We start from the raw sequence: 5,948 nt of genomic DNA, 5'->3' as shown, positions 1-5,948 counted from the left end.
AAAATAGTGCATACCTGTATTTCCAGCTTAAGTATAAGATACAAATGAAAGTATGAGACGCTGTAAAATTAAAATATATAGCATAAGTAAAAGCACACATAATAATAAGAGATGTTAAAAAAAGAAATAGTTCATACCTAAATTTGCAGCAGATGTATATGATAAAAGTGACGCTATAAAATTATACATAATAAATAAAAAATTAGAAATAAATCATAAGTCACATAATAGAAAATATAAATTATATATGTTCAGACTTTAATACATAAAAATAAGTTGTAAGTCATAATAAACAAAATGCAATAAGTACATAAAACTAAAACTACTCATCATCAAGATTTCCAAAATCTTCATTTTCAACAACGGCCATCATAAATTCTTCCTCCTCTTCATCATCATCAACTTGCGAAGAGGATGCACCTCTCATTGCACGAGGCCTTCGAAATGATGGAGTTTCAACTGGTGGTGTTGATCTTGCAGCCGATCTCGATTCATAACGAGATTCAGAAACTCCAGCTGCTCTACCAATATCACCCCAGGTCAATACGTCATTCATGAAAACAAGAGAATCATCATTATCATCATCCCCATCACCTTTTTCTAATTCACCAAGCAACCATTCATTACTCTCATCAATATTTGCCAAATCAATAGGTGTTGTGATATCCCCAAAAGTGTGTCTGCGTAGCAACGCTCTATTGTACTTCACATATACCAAATTGTCCAAGCGTTCTTGAAATAGCCGATTTCTTTTCTTACTATGAAGCTGCCATTTATTTTACTGTAACAAATAAGTTAAACTTCAAACTCAAAAGGCTCAAGATAAAATTACAAATTAAGAAATTTATATATATATATATTACTTACATGCTCAAATACACTCCAATTTCTTTCACAACCACTTGCACTACATGTGAGACTCAGAACCTTTACAGCAAACTTTTGTAGGTTTGGAGTTGAAGAACCATATGTTTTTCACCAAGCAGCTATTAAAATATAGAACCAATGATTGTTAAATTCATGATATAAATTAATAAATGAGCAAAATGAAAAATTAATAAGAATTAAATTAATAACCTGGAGATTTGGTTGTTCTTCCTCTAATAGCTGAAGGAAAACCAAAGGTCCCTGCAGCTGCCTTGTATTTCTCAATTTCATCAAGAATCATATAAACTTTTGCTGAATTTTTTTCCATTTTATGAATGCATGAAAGCAATCCTGTATTGACCTCTTCATCAAATTCAATTCTCATCTCATTTGGATAAAAAAATTCAGGATTCAAAAAGTATCCAGCAGCATGCAAAAGACGATGCAATTGAAGTGACCATTTCGCATCAATAATCTCAAAAATGCTCTTGTATTTCTCTTCATTGCCATTGAGTGAGTTGGCAATGGCTTCTTTAGCCCTATCCATGGCTTCATAAATATATCCCATAGCTGATTTTTTTTCATTATCAACAAGTCGAAGCACACGAACAAGAGGACCGGAAACCTTAAGAGCATAAACAACATGATTCCAGAAGGCAGGACTCAAAACCGTCCTTTCACACTTTTTGCCTTTCACCTATTTAGCCCATTTACTAGTTGTCCAACTTTTCGAAGTAAACATTTTTCTAATGTTGGCTTTCTGAAGATGAATCCTTCCCAGTGTAATAAAAGCAGTAGCAAATCTAGTTTGCCCTGGCCTTAGCAATTCTACTCCATTAGTAAACTTTCGCAACATATTTAGAACTCCTGAAGAGCCATATGTGAAACCAGTAATGCGGGATGTTTCTTTGAAAACACGGATCTTAAAGATATCCTCCAACATCAAATCTATACAATGAGCTGCACATGGAGTCCAGTATAGATGAGAGAAATTTGCTTCCAATATTCTCCCTGTCATAAACAAGTAGAAAAATTCATTCCATTAATAATAAAAATAAAATGATATTTTTTTTAGTAATATAAAAAATTAAATAAAAATTTTACCTGCTGCAACATTATTTGATGCATTATCTGTAACAACTTGAACTACTTTTTCAGGACCAATTTCCATCAATTCTTTTTCAATCAAACTAGCCAACAATGCCGCTGTCTTTGATTCATCACTTGTATCAACTGATTTAATAAATACACTTCCCTTTGGACTATTAACCAAGAAATTAATCAAGATTCTCCCTTTTCTATCCGTCCATCCATCACACATCAATGTAAATCTATAATTTTCCCATTCTTCTTTATGAGACTCTAGAAGATCATTTATGATTTGCACTTCTTTGTTAAGTAACCGAACTCTAACCTCATGAAAACTTGGAGGTTTCATTTCTTTCCCATAATTTCCAATTGCTCGAATCATTTCCCCAAAGCTATCATAATTCACAGCATTAAAAGCTATTCCCACATCATACATCCATCATGCTATGGCAACACAAGCACGCTCCCTTAACTCCTTTTTAGCTGGACTATTTTCATCAATGGTAGTTTGCCTCATATTTTTTCCCAAAACAGCAGGTCTAGAGGAAAAAAACAGTCAATAGGCCCTCTACTACTTTGTGGTGGTAAAACTTTTGGTTTTTTAAAAGCACTAGTACCTGTAACTTCCAGTACTTGCCTTATTCTTTCACTGCCAATTTCTTGCATCAACTCTTCCTCTTCCTCATTTTCATCTAATCCCAGTACTTCAACATCATCAAATTCAGGTGTTCTTTCCATATTCATAATTGATTTTTGCTCTCTTTTTTTAGCAATGAATTCCTGCATTTGGTTCCTTACATCTTCTGGACATTTTGGACACCGAATTACATTTTTGTAACCTCCAGCAAGATGTTGCTTGATCCTATTAATTCCTCCTTTATAAACTTTCATACAGTACATGCATTGAAGATCATTGGTATTGTTTTCACTAACTTGAATTACATGTGCCCATCCTGGGTCCGTTCTTCTACTACTAGCAGAAGATCCAGATGTATTATTCTTATCACCCATTTATAATCTAACAAAAAAATTAACAAGAATAAAAAATAAATTAATTAACAAGAAATTAACAATATCCAATATAAATTAAATAAGTAATTAACAAGAATAATAAGTAAAAAGTAAAACAGTAAACTAATTAACAATGCCTATATAAATTAAACAATTAATTAATAAGAACAAAAAGTAAAATCATCAAATTAATAATAAATTAATAATAAATTAATAATAAACAACTAATGTCTAATTAAAAAGACAAAAGTAAAACTAATTAATCTAACAACTAATTAACAATAATAAGAAGTAAAAAGTAAACTAATTAACAACAAAGTAATAATGTCCATATAAATTACACAATTACTTACTAAGAACAAAAAGAAAAATAATCAAATTGACAATAAATTAATAATACCCATATAAAATAAACATCTAATATCTAATTAACAAGAAAAAAGTAAAATTAATCAAATTAAAACTAATTAACAATAATAACAAGTAAAAGGTAAACTAATTAATAATAAATTAACAATACCCATATAAATTAAACAATTAATTAACAATAATAAGAAGATAAAAAATTAAATTAACAATAAATTAATAATACCTATATAAAATAAATAAATAATTAATAAATAATATCTAATTAACAAGGTAAAAAATAAAACTAATCAAATTGACTTTTTAATTTTAAAAAAAAAAAAAAAAACACTTAGCGTTGTTGTGAAGAGGCGTCGCCTGAGAGAGAGAGAGAGAGAGAGAGAGAGAGAGAGAGAGAGCGTACCTGTTGTCGTCGTGAAGTCGAGGTTGATCCGTTGAGGAGAAAAGCGTTCGTGAGGTTAAGGAGAAAAGTGTCTCTGCACTGCATCAGGTAAGCATAGGTTTATTGACTTTTTAATTTAAAAAAAAAAAAAAAAACCGTTGAGGAGAAAAGCGTTCGTGAGGTTGAGGAGAAAAGTGTCTCTGCTCTGCATCAGGTAAGCATAGGTTTATTGACTTTTTAATTTAAAAAAAAAAAAAAAACACTTAGCGTTGTTGTGAAGAGGCGTCGCCTCTCGCCTGCGTCGCCTCTCACCTCTCCGGCCGGAGGCGTCGCCTCCTGCAAGTCGAGCCAGGCGTTCCAGTCGAGGCGACAGAGGGGCGCCTCGCCTCGCCTGGGCGCCTCGCTCACCTTTGATAACACTGTCTCAAGCTATGTGTAAATTGAATCATTTTTCTCTTTATACACAGAATAATTTTTTATGCGTAAAGAGAATAATTTTATATTTTGCATAAGAGAGGAGAGAGAAATGTTGACTAAGCGCCATGCGGGAGCTATTCACATCAGTTTTTAACTGAAAAATCAGTAATTGAAAGTCAGAGGGATTTTACTATGCAAAATTTGAAAGTTTAGGGGGTTTTATGTTACATTTTAAAGTTAAAAAACTGTAGTGTTACAACTATATAAGTTCAAGAATAGTTATTGAAATTTATCCGTCATTGTCAGGTGGAAACTCTTTGTTTGAACAAATATTTTAGGCTATAGTGATCTGTGTGGATAAGGAATGATCTTCCCCACAAATACGAACGCTAATGTTGGACTGCCTTGGCCAACTTGATTAATTCTGTCATAGGCTAGTAGTTTAAAATGTCTAGCTACCAATTTTCTACTGAAAAATGCAATCAGATGGCCATGTTGAAGAACTGCCCCAATTCCTCCTCTAAAGGCATCACATTCCATAATGAATTCATCTACAAAATTTGGTAGCTGCAAAACTGAGGCAGCAGCGAGGGCGTGCTTGAGGTTGGTAAAGGACGCCAAAGTTGATTCAATCTAGTGGAAGGAGTTGCGTTTCGGCATACTGGCCAAGGAAGCTGCAATCTGTTCATAATTTTGAATTAATTTTTGGTAATACCTAGCCAGCCCAAGAAAACCATGAAGAGCCATTGTGGATTGCAGTTGTGGCCATTTGGTGACCACTTGAATTTTGCTGGAATCGGCAAATACATCTGCACTAGAAATAACATGTTCAAGGTATGCTACTTGCATCTCCCCAAAGGAGCATTTGAACCTTTTAAGAAATAGATGGTGAGCCCGTAATAATTCAAGAACCATCCAAATGTGAATCAAGTGTTCATCCTATGTTGTACTATAAATTAAGATATCGTAGAAGAAAGCAAGGACAAATTGATGAAGGTTCTTATGGAATATCTCATTCATGAGAGCTTGAAAAGTTGAGAGGCCGTTAGTTAGCTTGAAGGGCATTACCAAGAACTCGAAGTATCCATGATGAGTGTGGAAAGCTATTTTCTCAGTGTAAGTGGTATTCATTCGAATTTGATGGTAGCCTGATCGAAGATCTGATTTGGTGAAGTATTGCGCCCCATGAAGTTTATCGTGCAATTTTTCCACCACTGGAATGGGAAAGTTGTCCTCAACCGTCCTAGTATTGAACTGTCTAAATAGACACAAAAGCGCCATGTCCCATCTTACTTGCGAAGCAACAAAACAGGCAAAGAGAATGGAGACTTTGCTGGGATGGATTATGCCTTGTTGAAGTATTTGGTCACATTGTTTCTTGATTTCATCTTTCTGCAGGTGGGGATGTAAACAGATACGATGGTCACAAGCTTGAAGTGGCGGAAACCTTTTTGGTTCAAGAAACAAATCACTAAAGTGCTCTAGTAACTGGTCTAGCCTAGTGTCAGGGTTCTTTTGCCCTCCTAACAAGTGCATCTGATGCCCCACTTTATTCTGATGACCTTGGAGAGTGATGGATTTCCCTTGAAGCTCAAAACTCAAAGTGAGAGAAGTGAATTCCAGAGAATTGGTCCCAAAGTTTGGAGCCATTTGACGCTTAAGACAATATCAAAGCAATCCAAAGGAATAACAAAGAAGTCAGCCATAAAATGATCATTAGCAACATAAAATGATACTGCCTTCTCCATTAGCAATTGATACACTTAAGTCTGTCCAAGGATGGATGGTTAGGTCGAGGCGTTTGGCTGCTGTGCAA

At 34.1% G+C, this 5,948-nt stretch overlaps 1 long non-coding RNA gene across 1 annotated transcript; it reads right to left on the bottom strand.

The window, feature by feature from the left end:
• Nucleotides 1–88: 88 nt before the first annotated feature.
• LOC110671779 (uncharacterized) lies at nt 89–1,754 on the bottom strand. The gene is made up of 3 exons (XR_009147597.1): nt 1,078–1,754; nt 868–986; nt 89–766 (listed from the first exon to the last, which is right to left on the bottom strand). It is a non-coding gene; the product is annotated as an uncharacterized LOC110671779 (long non-coding RNA).
• Nucleotides 1,755–5,948: the final 4,194 nt, after the last annotated feature.

The sequence above is a fragment of the Hevea brasiliensis genome, chromosome 3 (assembly GCF_030052815.1).
Source record: "Hevea brasiliensis isolate MT/VB/25A 57/8 chromosome 3, ASM3005281v1, whole genome shotgun sequence".
Lineage (NCBI taxonomy): Eukaryota > Viridiplantae > Streptophyta > Magnoliopsida > Malpighiales > Euphorbiaceae > Hevea > Hevea brasiliensis.
Note: the sequence above shows the minus strand (reverse complement) of the source record. Positions and strands in the feature narration are given on the sequence as shown.